The sequence below is a fragment of the Pygocentrus nattereri genome, chromosome 20, assembly GCF_015220715.1.
Source record: "Pygocentrus nattereri isolate fPygNat1 chromosome 20, fPygNat1.pri, whole genome shotgun sequence".
NCBI lineage: Eukaryota > Metazoa > Chordata > Actinopteri > Characiformes > Serrasalmidae > Pygocentrus > Pygocentrus nattereri.
The window spans coordinates 29,540,463-29,558,531 of record NC_051230.1 but is presented as its reverse complement, the minus strand read 5'-3'; the positions used below and the strand labels follow the sequence as shown (position 1 = coordinate 29,558,531).

Genomic DNA, 18,069 nt, shown 5'->3' with positions numbered 1-18,069 from the left:
AGGTCAAGCCTCCCCACCAATCAGAGACGTTCTTGGATCTGGCTAATTTTTACTTTTGCTTTGAGCAGCTCCTCACACCTTTATACACTGCTCAAAAAAACAAAGGGAACACTGAAACAACACAATCTAACTCCAGGGAAATCAAACTTCTGTGAAATCAAACTGTCCACTTAGGAAGCAACACTGACAATCAATTTCACAGCTGTTGTGTAAATGGAACAGACAACAGGTGGAAATTACTGGCGATTAGCAAGACACACTCAATAAAGGAGTGGTTCTGCAGTTGGGGACCACAGACCACTTCTCAGTACCTTTCTGCTTTCTGGCTGATGTTTTGGTCACTTTTGAATGTTGGTGGTGCTTTCACACTCGTGGTAGCAGGAGACGGACTCTACAACCCACACAAGTGGCTCAGGTAGGGCAGCTCATCCAGGATGGCACATCAATGCGAGCTGTGGCAAGAAGGTTTGCTGTGTATGTCAGCGTAGTGTCCAGAGGCTGGAGGCGCTACCAGGAGACAGGACAGTACACCAGGAGACGTGGAGGAGGCCGTAGGACGGCAACAACCCAGCAGCAGGACCGCTACCTCCGCCTTTGTGCAAGGAGGAACAGGAGGAGCACTGCCAGAGCCCTGCAAAATGACCTCCAGCACGCCACAAATGTGCATGTGTCTGCACAAACGGTTAGAAACCGACTCCATGAGGATGGTATGAGGGCCCGACGTCCACAGATGGGGGTTGTGCTCACAGCCCAACACGTGCAGGACGCTTGGCATTTGCCAGAGAACACTAGGATTGGCAAATTGGCCACTGAGCACATGTGACAGACGTGACAGAGTCTGGAGACGCCGTGGAGAGCGATCTGCTGCCTGCAACATCCTTCAGCATGACCGGTTTGGCAGTGGGTCAGTAATGGTGTGGGTGGCATTTCTTTGGAGGGCTGCACAGCCCTCCATGTACTCGCCAGAGGTAGCCTGACTGCCATTAGGTACTGAGATGAGATCCTCAGACCCCTTGTGAGACCGTATACTGGTGCGGTCGGCCCTGGGTTCCTCCTAATGCAGGACAATGCTAGACCTCATGTGGCTGGACTGCGTCAGCAGTTCCTGCAAGATGAAGGCATTGAAGCTATGGACTGGCCCGCCCGTTCCCCAGACCTGAATCCGATTGAGCACATCTGGGACATCATGTCTCGCTCCATCCACCAACGCCACGTTGTACCACAGACTGTCCAGGAGTTGGCAGATGCTTTAGTCCAGGTCTGGGAGGAGATCCCTCAGGAGACCATCCGCCACCTCATCAGGAGCATGCCTAGGCATTATAGGGAGGTCATATAGGCACGTGGAGGCCACACACAATACTGAGCCATTTTGACTTGTTTTAAGGACATCACATCAAAGTTGGATCAGCCTGTCGTGTATTTTTCCACTTTAATTTTGTGCGTGACTCCAAATCCAGGCCTCCATTGGTTAATAAATAAAGATTAAGTTTAAAAGTTAAAAACCTCCCATAAGAATGAATGGCGGAATGTTCTAGAGCTCAGGAATCTGCTTTAAAATCCTTAAACTTACACCTAGAAACTCCATTTCAGTTTTCTATGGTAGAGAAACTTGTTCTTTCTGAAACCTCAAAATATCTCATTTTATCGGTTAGCTTTAGAGTTATGAGCATTTGTATGGCACTAGGCACAGAAAACTGCCCCGTTCATGCCCATGTAAGTTTCTCAATCAGAATCTGCTTATTTCAAGGTTTTCTCTGTGTTTAACTCATCGTAACTAAGACATTTTCTTCTCAATACACACAACATTACAGCAAAATAATCCTGAAGGGGTCTTATCTCACACCATCTATCCGGATAAGTGATAGAGTAAACATTTCCTGAGTTATGACTGTTTGTTCAGAGGATGCAAATTGGATTGAAACAAGGCTTCTCCACTAAGAGCTGCGTAATAACAGAGTGACAGTTCATTTGAATGACTCTCCCCCCTCAAACACATACGTCTCTCCCTCTCTCTCACACACACACACACACACACACACACACACACACACACACACACACACACACACACACATACCTAAGGAGGTGTTGTTCACCTACACAGAAATACACACACACACACACACACACACACACACACACACACACACACCTGCAGCTCTTTTCAAGCATGTTTGCAGTTCCTTCAGGAAATGCACATCTAGTTATTTATTTTTAGTCTTTTCTATGATTTAAAAAGCCATGATAGATTAAAAACACAACAAAAAATGAACATAAACATACCGAAACATATATACATACATTTTGCGATACTACATGTGTATGTACAATATATATATATACATATTGTACATACATGTGTACATGGCTGTTTTTAAATGATGATTTCATTTACTGTCATTTATTGGATGAAAAATGCTGTTCAGCTCTACCTGGAGCTATGTGAAAAAGTAATTGCCCCCTTAGTGTGTGTGTGCATGCGTGTGTATACACCATATCTATTATTAAACAATGCTCATTGGATGAATCGGTGTGCTTTGAACAGTATATGCTCACGACAGCAGAGATTAAGTAGAAAAGAGACCGGACAGTGATGAAGAAATAGAATCATCCAGTCTTCTTCACTGTCCTGACACAAAGGGCTTGTATATGAATGATTACATTATTCACGCATCCACAGCACTCATTAGTGATAAGCAATTAGTAATAAATCAGAAGTCTGCATAGATTCAATGTGCTCTTTGCTCAAGTATAAAGCTGTGTGCGTGTGTGTGTGTGTGTGTGTGTGTGTGTGTGTGTGTGTGTGTGTGTGTGGCCAGCATGTCCTACAACAGGTACTTGCCAGCAAGACAGTGAACCTGAAAATCAACCTTCCAGCATTTCAAGCAGAAATCCACTAAAACTCAACTAGATCAAACTATAAGATTACATGCATATAAACCATTAGGGCCTGCTTCTGAATACCTGACCACCTGATTGGTGATCTGACCTGCAGCAGCTGTGGAAACAGTAATTTCGCAGCTCAGTTTAAAACATCAGGCACTTAGAGCAAGCTACGTTGATTGACAGCGCTTCAGCCAATGAGGAATGGTCTGTCCGCTGCCACAGTGATTAAAGCCATCAGCGGACCAATAGGAGAGCTGAGCCGCGTTCCTAGAAGTAGTAGTGGGCGGGGCTTAGCTGCAGCACTCAGGGCGCTGAGATTTTCCTCCGTGCGTTTGTTGTTGTAGCTGTGGAGAGGAGAGGCGAGGCGAGGCGACGCAGCGCAGCCGCCTCACATGTTTGGAAATAAAAGCTGCGCTTGAAGGAAAAGCTACTCGTCTGACCCTCCGGAGGGTCCACAGGACCTCGAGGTTTTCACCGGCAGCCTGAAGTGGAAGGAAAGCGCACCTGGCCCGAGCCGAGCGGCGTTTATCTTACTGACGGTAAGCAGCGAGAGGATGAATGTGGAGTGGGGTTTATAGCGTCCGCGTCAGTTACGAGCAAAAAAACAGCTGAAATTTGAAATAAATGTGGGTGTAGTTTCTTTCTGGGAGCTTAAGTGACCAAGAATTGTCGTTTGAGCCGAAATTGGAAGGAGGTTTTGAGTTTTGGGGGGTTTATTTTGGAGAAGACTGTGCTAACGAGTGAGTTTGGACCGTTAAGACCGTTGCGCTGGTTGCTAGGGCAGCAGCGCGAGAGCGCCTCAACTTGGTTTCCTATTCGCCAGAAGGTCTTGTTCGAATTTCCCCGTTCCACCTTAAATGGTGCGCCATTTAAGGTGGAACGGGGGAATTCGGACAAGACGCTGGCGAGCTTAACGTTACCAAGTTCTCTTCAACTCCAGTGTGAGAAGGAGACGCCAGGTCTGTTTTCTTTTGCTTTGTGGTGACTGGAACTTGTAGCTTCCACCGTTTAAAAGGCGAACCGTGGCGGTTTGTAGACGAATAATCGACTAAACGCCTCCTCTTGGGTTTTTACGGCGTTGTGTTCCGTCAGTCAGTCAGGCTGTAGTAGAGCTGTGTGTGTCATCAATGAGAGAATAAATATCTGCTATATAACTCTGAGGTGGACCAGTGGGCACATATTTCCCCCTTAGCCAGCAGTAAAACTGCCCAGTAAAACCGATAGTGCTTAGAGGGGTGGGGCGGTTATCGGAGCGCCCGCTTTATCGTGGCGATTCGGTTTCACGGTTTACAGTCAGCAAATTATTGTATTGAATGTCGACTTGATGCAATATTATAGTGCATATTTAGGCGGTTGTGTTCTGTTATGCATGGAAGCCTGTTTCTGTCACTGAAGAAGAGAAATAAAGGCATTTAGTCCCAGTAATGAAAACATTCCTTAAATATGACTTGATATCTTCTAATTATGACATATGACCTGCTGTTTCATACTAATGATAAAATATCTTGTAACCATGATGTAGGATCTCAAGACTGTACTGTTATATACTACTTAGCATCTCTTGATAATGACGTTCTGTCTAATTCTAAGATCGGTCACAATTCTGAGATAGCAAGGAATAAATATAAGATACTTATTAGCTTTCTTCTGTATTGTGATGTCTTATAAGAGAGTCGTGACAGTATTTTATAGCTAGATGTGCATTTCCTGAAGGAACTGCAAGAGTGCTTGAAAGGAGCTGCAGGTAGGTGTGTGTGTGTGTGTGTGTGTGTGTGTGTTTGAGGGGGGAGAGTCATTCAAATGAACTGTCACTCTGTTATTACGCAGCTCTTAGTGGAGAAGCCTTGTTTCAGTCTGATTTGCACCCTCTGGACAAACAGTCATAACTCGGGGAAATGTTTACTCTATCACAACCGGATAGATGGTGTGAGACACACACCACACCTAAGGAGGTGTTGTTCACCTACACACAAACACACACAAACACACACAAACACACACACACACACACACACCTGCAGCTCTTTTCAAGCACACTTGCAGTTCCTTCTGGAAATGCACATCTACTTATGACTTAGTATCTCAATCGTTATCATTACAAACCTAGACACGTGTAGGTTCACTGGCAATTTTGGACAGTAAACAAAATGGCTACGTTTGTGTTGACCTCTCCATCCTATCACATCACGGCTCAATAAATTACTCTAAATGACTTTACGTCTCGTCCACTGAATTATGGGAAAACGTTTGGACAAATTGGTGGAATTACCCTTTAACCAGACTGTTGGTGGTCCAATTTGTATTTTTATTGTCCTTGCACTTGTTGACCTGAATCTTTTTGAGGTGGTCATTATTTGAAGTACTTTGGCACTTTCTGATCTGCAGTGTTATGGAATGAAGAGCCTGGCGCTGGTCCTGATGCTGTGCGTTAAATGCAGGTTTCTGCAGTTTGGAGAAAATGCAGCTGGAGTATATGTGCAGTATGGATGAATAGAAACAGCTTTGATCAGCACAATGAGCAGAAGCGAAAGCACAGAGCAGCTCCTGGGTTTACTGCTATCTGTGGCTCCTGGGTGGTGTAGCTTTGAGTCTGGCTATCAGGCATTCTGAAAATGACTAATCAGATTCTGATATGTGCACATATTCATCCCTGGTTCTTACGTTCTACGTTTTCACTTTTCATTGCTAAATGCGTCTAACCAGGTGTTAAGTTTGCTGCTGAACCAGCTTCTTTGGGTGGATGACCATTGGACCCTTTTGGAGGTGGACCTCTTTAACTCAGCATGAAACTAAATCACTCCCCAGTGGCCCAGCTGGAATGAGTTCGATCCCTGGTGATGCTACAGCCATCTGTAGCCGGGAGTCCAAGAGAGGACAGTTGGCCTCGCTCTTTCTGGGTGGGTAGGATGGCCCCTCCTTCTCATGTCATCATTGAACGTGATGGGGAAGGAGGTTCATTAACCGGGCTGTTCTAGCCCGTATGCTACAAAATCTCCTGCCTGATGGCAGGATGGTGAACAGGCCGTGTGCAGGGTGACGCTGTCTAAATGGATCTGTTTGATCTTCCTGAGGCAGCGGGACTTGTAGATGACATGTAAGGCTGGTAGTTTGTTGCCTATGATGATTTCTGCCATCCTCACCACTCCTTTCAGGGCCATGCGGTCGTAGGCGGTGCAGCTGCTGTACCAGACAGTGATGCAGCCTGTGAAGCTCTCGATGGTGCATCTGTAGAAGTTGGTGAGGATCTGAGGAGGCAGACCAAATGTCCTGAGCCTACGCAGGAAGAAGAGATGCTGACGGGCAGATCTCTCGATAGTGTTGGTGTGAAGGGACCAGGTGAAGCCATCAGTGAGGTGTATGCCGAGGAACTTCACGCTGCTGACTCTCTCCACTTCGGCTCCATTGATGACTAGGGCAGAGTGACCATCCCTCTGCCACTTCCTGTAGTCCACAATCATCTCATTTGTTTTGCTGATGTTGAGACAGAGATTGTTGTCATGGCACCACTCTGACAGAGCACTGGCATCATCGCTGTAGGTAGTTTCATCTCCATCAGTGATGATGCCTCAGATGGTAGTGATATCGACAAACTTGATGATGTTAGATGTGTATACAGGGAGTACAGAAGGGGGCTGAGCACACATCCCTGGGGAGCCCCTGTGCTCAGAGTCATTGTGGAGGAGAAGTTGTTACCAACTTTCACCACCTGGGGTCTGCTTGTCAGGAAGTCCAGTATCCATTTTTGCAGAGATGAGTTCAAACCAAGTCTGTGAGCTCAGGGATGATTGTGTTGAATGCTGTAATCTATGAACAGCATTCTTACATGTGTGTTCTTTCTGTCCAGGTGTGTGAGAGCAGTGTGTATTGTTAGTGCAATGGCGTCATGTGGATCTGTTGGAGAGGTATGCAAATTGGTGAGGGTCCATTGTGGCTAGAAGTGTTGAGCAGATGTGAGCTTTGACCAGCTGCTCGAAGCACTTCATCAGTGCAGATGTCAGTGCAACAGGGTGGTAGTCATTCAGGCAGGCGACAGACAATTTCTTGGGGAATGGAACAAGTGTTGTTTCCTTAAAGCACTTGGGAATCACTTACAGTCTTAAGGAGATGTTAAAGATGTCAGTGAAAACCTCAGCCAGCTGGTTGGTGCATGCTTTAAATACACGGTTGTGGACGCCATCGGGACTGGGTGCCTTGCGTGGGTTAACTGCCCTAAAGGATCTCACCAACTCAGACAGTGGAATTACTAGAGCACAGCTCTCATCTACTGGGAGTTTCTCAGCAGGTGAGGTTTTAGTTGCCTCAGAACGAGCATAATGAGCTTTAAGTTCATCTGCAGATGAGGAGGAGGAGGAGCCCCCATCACAGATCACATCTTCTTTGTAGTCAGTGATGGTGCACAGGCCACTCCACATACGTCTGAGATCAGAGCCAAGATAGTTGGATTCCGCTCTGTTTCTGTAGCTCCTTTTGGTCAGCCTGATGGTCCTCTGAAGGTCATATCTGGCCTTCTTGTAGCTAGGGTCACCAGAGTTGTAGGCAGCCGCCCAAGCTCTTAGTTTGGCTTGAACTTCAGCATTGATCCAGGATTTCTGGTTGGGAAATGATCCGACATTGATTTTTGGTACCGTGTCTTCAGTGCATTTACTGATGTAGCTTGTGATGGAGTCATTGACGTCTGTACCAGCCGCATCACGGAACATCCTCAGGACTGCTTTGAATCCACAGACTGGAAGCGTGAAGATGGCCTCCTCACTCCATTGATAGATGGATCTAAGAACTGGTTTTGCCTGTTTTAAGTCTTTTTTTGTATGTGGGCAGGAGAAGTATAGAAGTGTGATCAACTTTGCTGAGGGCAGAGCAGGGGAGGGGTTTGTAACTGTCCTTTATTGTGGTGTAGCAGTGGTCAAGAGTCTGTTCTCCTCAGGTGGGATGTGTTAGTAGTATTTTGGCAGAACCTTCTTCAGGTTTGCCCTGTTAAAATCCCCAACCATAATAAAAGCAGCCTCAGGGTAGGGCTGGGCTTTAATTAATCGCAATATAACCTTTTCTCGATAGAGCAATAAAGTTTTGATACATTTTCGATACAATAGACCATTCTCACACTTCCACGTTCAGCGACAGCCCTGGTGGCATTTTCTACTGCAAGGAAAGTGACGCTACTCTGCTGTCACCAGGAGATGGTGCATTTCTGAGTTTTTCGACATGATTAGAGAGGTGAATCCCCAAATATACTTTAGCAACATCCGAAACGTGGAGTTGTACATTCCATTTAAGTGGAGCGACCGGCGATTGGTTCTCAAGTGCGAGTGACGAGATAAGTGGTGTAACTGTACTGAACTTGTTTCTGTCCTAACATCCTGTGTTACGGCGCCAAATTAATATTTTAGTATTGGTGCATTCCTGGGCAACAAAAGTGAAAGAATGAAGTGAGTTCATGCAAGTTACAGCGCTGATATCATGAGAACAAAACTGAAGAAGCTGTGGGGCATTGGAAAGCGAGAGAGCACTATCTTTCCAGGCTAGCTGTTTCTAGCACCTGGCTAACCTGAAGCAGCGCTCAGTCACTTGCACAGCACAGCGATTGATGATACTGTAGATCAAATAAGACACAAACACTGCTTTCAGTTTAAAAGTACCTAAAAGGAGGACTCTGTTTGTCTGATGTTGGATATATTGCGGTTCACCCCTCAAACCCTACGATGGAACAGATTCAGACGTCTGCTTGCTGGTGTTTGAATACTGTGATATGCTCTGACATGGGTGAGGTAGAAGTGAGGCTGGCTAGCTGGCTGTGTGATCCATTACTGATGTACTGAGCCAGTAAATGTTCGCTGTTCGTACTACGTTGACGTTGTTGAGAAAGTAAACAGTTCAGCACTGTTCTTGACCATTTGTTTAGCATTTGTAACAGGAGCCATTCGTCGCCAGCTAAAAATAATCCGTTCTCTTTCTTAAATTATGACTACTACAAAAACTGCGGCTGTGCTTTTCCAGCTGGTAAAACAAATTTTATCCCACTGTCCCATGACAGATTTGTGAAATGTTCCACTGGTTGAGGAGTGTTTGTTGTGTTCCAACCATAAAGGATAGTTTAAAACAGCAATTGACCACCAAGGAGTAAAAATCTGCCTTAATTATATTCATAAGAATGCCTTACCACCACCAGTGAAATGAATCAGGGTTCGCTTGGACATGGACTGAGAACATGGCAGACCACACTTCCATTTTTTTGGTGTGGACTCCAGTACAGGTGGAGTGTTCACATTTCTCAAAACGAACCAAATTAAAGAAGAAAGCTTGATTGGCCACTAGGGGCACAACATTGGCAACTGATTTAGTAGTTGATTAGTTGGTGACGTTACGCGTCTTTTTTGTGCTCACTAGGAACGTTTTGACATTAAAGTTAACAGCCTCAAGAACAAAATCCTCAAAAGTGTGGGAGCAAAAATTTGTTGCAGCCCTATTGGCCACCAGTGAACTGAGTCAGGTTTCACTTGGACTTGGATTGAGATCTTGGCAGACCACACTTCCATTGTTTGGTGCGGACAGGTGGAGTGTTCACATCTGTCACAACCAACAGAACTAAAGAAAAAGCTTGATTGGTTCACACCAGTGGCCCAGTGGGTAGCGCTGCCACCTCACAGCGAGGAGGGCCTGGGTTCGATTCCCCAGCCGGGTGACCAGGGTCCTCTCTGTGTGGAGTTTGGCTGTCCTCCCCGTGTCTGTGTGGGTTTCCTCCGGGTTCTCCGGTTTCCTCCCACAGTCCAAAGACATGCAGTCAGGCCAGTTGGACATGCTGAATTGTAGTGAGTGAGTGTCTGCCTGTCCTGCGATGGACTGGCGACCTGTCCAGGGTGTATCCTGCCTTCTGCCCGATGACCGCTGGGATAAGGCTCCAGCACCTCCCCCGCGACCCTGAGGGAGAAGCGACTTAGAAAATGGATGCTTCACACTAAGCAAGCTCTTGGGGCAATTTCACACTCTGCATGCTCTACACGTTTGGTATATGTGGTCAGGAGTGATCTCTGGTCTTCCTGAAATTGGTGGTCTGGGGTTTGCAGACATGCACACAGAAATGTGACCTGGAATTTCTCAATCAGTCCACGGTTCAGATGGAATTCTTTTGTGTGAAATCAATCCAGCCATAATAAGCCCCTCCCCCAAAACTAGTCCAGATATATAATACATGATTATTTCCAGTCGGGGAGCAGAGTGAAGTCAATAATCACTGAAATGTACGATGTACCGTGGGAACAGTTTTGCTACTACTAACTAACCCTAACTACTGAAACGGCGCTTTTTGTGACCCTTGGTTTGTCATGACATTTGCAAGTTCTTCTAAGCTGAATGGCTCTGTGAATTCCTACAAGCTGCTGTAAATAGAGTTGTTAAGTTTGTCTGACTGCAAATGGATTTTAGTTGTGCTTAAGGCTGAAAACGGACTTATTTTGATGTTAAAATTGCAGTTTGAGGGCTGCAGTTTTAAATATTATCTGTGATGTGTTTTAAGAGCCTTCTCAAGCTGAGTGGGGTGCGTTGGTTGGGGAGGGTTGTACAAGTGGAAAGGCAGCACTGCACTTTTGATTAAAATACTCTGAATACTCCGATGCAGTATCATAAATCATATTTGTGGCATGTCAACAAACCTTGTAATTCCCTTCTGGTTAGTTCTGGATGCAGGCAACGAGGCAGAGCTCGTAGAACGAGGCATTTGCTCTTCACCTCAGATGACTTCAGTAGCTCAAGGCCGGTTAATGATCTCACACACAGGTGCTTTATTATTTTCCTCCAATCAGCTGCGCCACACCGAACCCTTTGGTGTCTGCTAGTTCACGGCTGATCAGGTTTGATGCCGTCGGAGCAGAAACGTTTGCATCGATTTATTTTCTTTTCCTCCATCGTGAAAGTCTTTTGATTTGGTTTTGACAGCGCTGAAGGCTTCTGTGGCATTGAAGTGTCAGCAAAGATTCAAAATAATGAATGCAGCAGAAGAGAGATGCCAAAGAGCTCAGCATTACAGTGGATGATCAGTAGCATGTTATTGTCTCCTATTAAAAAAACAGATGTACAAAATGACCCATTAGAAAACCAAACGCATGAATGCATGTTTTTTTCCTCCTTGGTGGTCAGTTGCTGTTTTAAACTGCCCTTTATGGTCAGAGCATGACCAACACTAATTTTCACAAATCTGTCATGGGACAGTGGGAGACATTGTCTGATTGCCTGTTTGTATCAGCTGGAGAAGTATGGTCGCAATTTTTGCAATATTGGTAATTGAATTAAAAAAACAACTATTTTTAGCTGTCTGGTCATCAGTCTCACTACCATCACTCCTACCATATTAGAGCATATCACGGTATTCAGACACCAGCTAGCAGACGACTGGACTTCTCTGTAGTTTGAGGGATGAATGGCAATATATCAACACCAGACAAACAGTCCTCCTTTTAGGCAAGTTTAAACTGAAGTCTGCACTTTTTTGTCTAGTTTGATCTACAGTAACATCAATTCACTGTGTTGTGTGAGTGACGGAGCACTGCTTCAAGTTGGCCGTCTGAAAACAGCTAGCCTGGCAAGGTGGTGCTCTCCCTCTCTCTAATGCCTCACAGCTTCCTCAGTTTACCTTTGTTTAAATCAGTGCTGTAACTGACATGAACCCACTTCTTTCTTTCACTTTCGTTGCTTGGGAATGCACTAGTACTAAAATATGAACGAGCTCTGTAACAGCGCTGTTTTGATGAGCAGACGTGATTTTAGTGCTGCTAAAGCTGGTTAGGATGTACGGAAAGGGGTGAATTCAGTGTAGGACAGTAGTTACACCACTTGTCTAGTCACTTGGTCACAGGAGAACAGATAACCAATCTTTCCACTCAGAGAATATATAACTCCACATTTCAGACGCTGGATTACAATAATTATCATTTTATTGCCCAGTCCTAATATATAAAGTGGTTGGTTAGTGTAGTGGTTAACACCTCTGCATCCTACACTGTAGACTGGGGTTCAATCCCCCACTAGGGCAAGCACCCTACACTATACCAATAAGAGTCCTTGGGCAAGACTCCTAACACCACCTTGGCCTCCCTGTATAAAATGCTCAAATTGTAAGTCGCTCTGGATAAGAGCGTCAGCCAAATGCTGTAAATATAAATATATAGACATATACAGTGTGTATATATACAGACTGTTGGTCAACATTCTTGCCTAGCTGATCGCTAACGAAAAGACCAAGAGAGCTTTAAGCTGAACGTTGATAATTTGAATACGAATGGGCTTGTTTGCATTTATCACTTGAGCTGGTTGCCTGATATGTTTATTCTGCAACAAAAAAACCCCCCAAAAAATCAGCTTCTGATTCACGGCTTCTTTTTCGATTCCACCTTAAATGGTGCAGCAGCTACGTTCTGGCGCCTCAGGCACCATTTAAGGTGGAACAGGAAAATTCAAACAAGAAGCAGAGAAGCTGAGTTCAGTCAGCTCTAGCTCTGAGGAGAAGTTTCCTGCTAGAGATGCGAGAAAAGCAGAGCAAAGTCTGTGTTTTTGTTTTGTCATGTTTTTAGCCTACAATAGGATAATTAACACATGCTGAGACACTTTTACAGATGGTAAAACATTTCTGAAGTAAGTGGACATAAAATGTTGTGGCTCCCAAGGTAGATTGATTTTTGTTGAAAGGACAGTGGCTGTTCTTAAGTTGGGTTGCCAACCCTTGACCTAGTACATGAGTGCAAATGCTTGCTTTGAGCTATTGATCGAGACTGAGGGATAGAGATCATATGACATGACCTAAATTTTAGGTATGTTTTTGTACCTGTGCATGTCTGTGCGTAGGTTTTCATTTCTACTTGCTTTGACGGCTGGATAGATGCGGCCTGCCTGGACGTTCGCCGCCATCAGCAGAGTGTGCGTGTACGTGAGCTATAAAAGACTAAAAGCAGAGGAAGCTGATGCTAATGATTGAAACCGGGTGCACTGAGGATCCCCCATTATGTGATGTTATTGTGTCCTTTAACAATGTAAAATAGATAATTAAGCACCCATTTACTCATTTAGCTTTTGGGAGTTAATTGCCAGTCGTACAATGGCACAATCTGTGCTGAATCACTTATCTAAACGCGTTTGGTTCCGACTTGAAATCCCACATTGTTGGGGTCGACATCATTTTTCTACAGGTGTCAACGCAAATCACGGAGATGAAGAAACGGCTCTGGCCATAATTGTGCGCAGTTCGTGTTGAACAGAATATGACGTGAAGGAAAAGGACATTTTTCTGCTTTATTTCCTTGACATCTAGTTTCAGCACAGATCTGGCACTTTTTGGTTTGAGGGACATCCCACTCACGTTTTATTGTAGTCTAACGCAGCAGTGTCTGATGCTATTTGTGTTTTAGTCTCACAGAGCACGCTTTAAGTACATTTAAAGTTAGGAAAACCAGTCCAAACTATGTAGACTATAGTTAAAAAACTCCATTCTTAGTAGGTGAACAGTTTTTGGGACACTTTTAAATGGCCACTGTTTACTGTGTCAACCATGTTACCGGCATTTAAAACGGACGGTTTTATGGTGGGTTGGTTGGATGTACAGTGCAATCAGTGGATGGACGATGATTGGATGATTGGATGGATGGATTGATCTGTGGTTGAATGGTTGTCAGTGGATGGAAGAATGGATATAGGTGGATGGATGGATCATTGAATGGGGATGTATGGTGCGATCAGTGGATGGACAGATGGACGGATGATTGATGGATCGACAGATTGGATTGATAGATGGAGAAATGCATTGAAGGGTGGATGGTTGGATTGATCTGTGGTTGGATGGTTCATTCAGTGGATGTAAGAATGGATACACGATTGATGGATCGATCTTATGGATGGATTGATCAGTGGATGGACGAATGATCAGATGGATGGACAGTATAACAAATGACAGACTTACTGTTTTAATAGATGTATTTGTATTTATAAATGGCAGCACGGTCAGATTTTGTGCTTCTAATTTAACGTTGTTGTCGTATAATCCGACTTGTCTTTTTTTTTGAGTTGGTATACTTGACCACAAGATACTTTGAATGCCAGTGCCTCTTTGGACCGAGTCCAGCAGACGTGGCTCTGTCCATTCAAGCAGCTCCGTGGGTCGGTGTACCAGACCGTATGGTTGCCAGGGAAGAGAACTTTGTAGCTAAACTTCGCACTCCAGGCTCCTGTAGAGAATTTGCTCGCCCATCCAAGAGCTCTTCAGACTTGACGGTCATTCCCTTATAGCAGCTTTTCTCCGCTCCGCCACAATGGTGGAGGAATGTTCGTGTCAGTGTCTGTCAGCTGTTCCACTAGAAGCTCACTTCATATGTTAATGAAGTGCCCTTATTATGTCAGCCTTGCCTAATTTACAGCATTTTTATTGCTCTCTTTTGATTATAATTTGTTTAGTTACGCATTGCAGTGTAAATGCTCGATGCATTAATCCACAGAGGTTCACTGAATGTGTTGTATAGGCAGCCTATTAAAGTCACTCAGAAGTGCATTAGCTTTCGCAAGAGTGTCGAGACCAAGCAGTCTCATTAGTCTCTGGGCTCTGATGGAGGACAGCAGTAGAAATAAATAAAATGCCTGCTAGTTCTCTAATTAAACAGTGTTATTCTGACTCGGGTGCATAGTACTTCCTTTTAAAAACATTAATGGATAGATCTAGTTGTATCATATGTAAACATTCACCTGTTTAAAGCATTTACATCTTTTGTTCTGTGTTCTGTACATTGTGGACATTTGACCATCACAACTAATAAGCTGGTTGGACATCCCATTCAAAAACCATAGTCATTAATATGAAGTTTTGAGAAGGCTTTCCACAAGATTTTGAAGCGGGTCTGTTGGATATTTGTGCCCGTTCACTTAAGAGCATTTGTGATGTCAGACACTGATGTTGGACAAGAAGGCCTGGCTCGCAGTCGACGTTCACTGGGGTTGATGTCAGGGCCACTGGAGTTCCTCCATGCCGAACTCGTCAAATCATGTTCGCTTTGTGCACAGGGACGCAGTCGTGCTGGATTCAACCAAACTTTACTGTTCACGCATTTTGATAGGTAACTTTCTCCTGGCCTCTGCCAAACCAAGTCTTCCATCAGATGGCCATATAGCAGGCGTGATTATTCACTCCAGAGAGCATGCTTCCACTACTCCAGAGTCCAGTGTCCTCCAGCCAACACTTGGTTTTGTGCATAGTGATCTTAAGCTTGTTGCTACTTCTCAGCCGTGCAAACCCATTTCATGAAGCTCCTGATGCACAGTTCTTGTGTGGATTTTGCTTCCAGAGGCAAATAGGAATTCTGCAGCGAGTGCTACAGCCCGACTCTATGGGTTTGCTTCGTCTCCCACTTTGTGGCTGTTGCTGCTCCTAGATGCTTCCATTTCACAATAAAAAGTACTTATAGTTGTCTGGGGCAGATCTAGCATGGCTTAAATTTCACAAACTGACTTGTGGCAAATGAGACATGGCGTCTTATTACAGTGCCATGTTTTGAAGTCACTGAGCTCTTCAGGACCACCTGTTCTACTGGCAGTGTTTGTCTATGGGGATTGCATGGCTATGCATTTGATTTTATACACCTGTTAGTAATGGGAGTGTCTGAAACACCTGGATCAATCGTTAGGAGGGTGTCCTACTATTTATGCACTAAGATTTGATAAAAAGACATTACTACTTTTTATTGTTGCTGTTGTAGCTTGTATTTAGTAAGTAAAGGAGACCATCACCAGTGCATGACCATGACATGAAGAGGAAGAGATGTGTAGAAAATGAGCTACAAGAGGGTGAATATACAGCGATTGAAGTGCAGAGGGCATAAAGAGAACGACAGGTGAGAGAGAGCTATTCATATGTTCAGAGAGAGAGAGAGAGAGAGAGAGAGAGAGAGAGAGAGAGAGAGAGAGAGAGATTTCTAGAGAGCACAGGGAGAAAGAGGGAGTGAGAGATGGGCAGAGAGAGATGCAGATGACATGGAGAGAAACAACGAGGAAAAGAGAGACTGAAAAAGCGCGGAGAAATAATCAAAACATACAGGAAAGAAACGGCGATGCACAGAGAGTGTGGAGAAAGAGTCCAACGCATGGGGCGAGAGACTAGCAGACAATACAGAGAGCGAGCTAAAGAGAATCAGATGGGTGCAGAGGGAGGGAGAGAAAGACGGGCAGAAAGTATATGAGAGAGAGAGATATGGTGGTATACCATGGGCATAGAATGAGGGAGGGAGGAAGAGAAGATGCAAAGAGGGCGAGAGACCAGCAGAAAGTAATGAGGGAGAAAAAGTGGTATGCAGAGGGAATTGAAAGAGGAAAAAAAGGGAGGACGCAGAAAGTGTGTGTGTGTGTGTGTGTGTGTGTGTGTGTGTGTGTGTGTGTGTGTGTGTGTGTGTGTGTGTGTGTGTGTGTGTGTGTGTGTGTGTGTGTGTGTGTGTGTGTGGGGGGAGAGTGGTAAGAAAGGTAGGTGGAGAGGGAACAGAGGAATAGATAGAAAATTATATGCAGAGGACACAGAGATGGAAAGCAGAGAGAGAGAGAGAGAGAGAGAGAGAGAGAGAGAGAGAGAGAGAGAGAGAGAGAGAGAGAGAGAGAGAGAGAGAGAGAGAGAGAGAGAGAGAGAACGCAGGTGTGTGCTCAAAGGGCCATTCATTCTCCAGATGAGAGCCAGATCTCTCTCTCTCTCTCTCTCTCTCTCTCTCTCTCTCTCTCTCTCTCTCTCTCTCTCTCTCTCTCTCTCTCTCTCTCTCTCTCTCTCTCTCTCTGTGTGTTTGGTATGCTGTGGTCTATCCTGGCCCGGTGCGGGGGCACCTGCTCAGACCTCCCCCCTCCGTCTTTTCTCCTGTCCTCTGCCTCGAGCTGTAGTGGGCTCAGTCTGGCCCAACACATCCACATTTAAGCATTTATAGATTAGCGCTTTTGGCTCGGGGTGTATTTCTCTGTGTTTTGTATGTATTTATTTATTTTCCGTGAGAGCAGGACATCAGCATGCAGAGCAGCGAGGAGGCTTCCCTGAGTTTGTGTGGTCTGGGAGGAGCTGTAAATGCGACACACAGGGGGTCTGAAACACTAACAGTCACGCTTTGCAAGAAAGAGAGAGAGAATTTGCCCTTCAACAGGTTCACATCAGGGGTATTTGCAAAAATGACTTTTTTTTCCAGGCTGAAACTTTCATATGTTGGTGGCCATGTAATGAATGCAGCGCAGCATCGTGTCCATGAGCCTCACCAGTTTGACAGAATTCACCATTTTAAATCTTTTTCATTTAAACTGTGTGTTCTGTTGCTGAAGTACTTACCATGTATAATGCAAATGCTTCAAACAAACACTGGGAATAACTACTGTCAACCAGTCCTGACTGCTGGCCAATGATCTGTTGGTTAATGAATACAATGTGGCTAGCATTAGCGTAACTCTTCAGATGTTGAACAGAATTGAACAGTGATTCTGTCTTTATTAAGCAGAATGGAAGTTTGTCACGTGTATGTATGTGTGTGTGTGTGTGTGTGTGTGTGTGTGTGTGTGTGTGTGTGTGTGTGTGTGTATGTATGTATGTATGTATGTATATATATATATATATATATATATATATATATATATATATATAATTTTTTTTTTTACATATTACACTCACCGGCCACTTTTATTCTATATTTGTTCAATTGCTTGTTAACACAAATAGCTGATCAGCCAATCACACGGCCGCAACTCAATGCATTTACGCATGTAGAGGTGGTCAAGGCAACTTGCTGAAGTGCAGACCGAGCATCAGAACGGGGAAGAAAGGGGATTTAAGAGACTTTGAACGTGGCGTGGGTGTTGGAGCCAGACGGGCTGGTCTGAGTATTTCAGAAACTGCTGATCTACTGGGATTTTCACACACTACCATCTCTAGGGTTTACAGAGAACGGTCCGAAAAAGAGGAAACATCCAGTGAGCGGTCAGTTGTGAGGACGAAAATGCCTTGTTGATGTGAGAGGTCAGAGGAGAATGGGCAGACTGGTTCCAGATGATAGAAAGACAACAGGAACTCAAATAACCTTGTTGAAAGTGTGCCACGAAGAATTAAGGCAGTTCTGAAGGCAAAAGAGGGTCCAGCCATTTACTAGCAAGGCGTACCTAATAAAGTGGCTGGTGAGTGTATCTCTACGAGCATCTCCCGCCATA

At 44.8% G+C, this 18,069-nt stretch overlaps 1 protein-coding gene across 7 annotated transcripts in view; it reads left to right on the top strand.

The window, feature by feature from the left end:
* The first annotated feature begins 3,207 nt into the window (after window positions 1-3,207).
* Window positions 3,208-18,069, top strand: part of arvcfb (ARVCF delta catenin family member b) — a 325,507-nt gene continuing 310,645 nt past the window's right edge. For 6 of the 7 annotated variants that reach the window (XM_017709694.2, XM_017709689.2, XM_037531888.1 and 3 more), the window contains exon 1: window positions 3,208-3,425. The gene's annotated coding sequence lies outside the window, so the exon portion shown is untranslated. The remainder of the gene's footprint in view (window positions 3,426-18,069) is intronic. The other variant, XM_017709697.2, reaches the window with a different exon arrangement.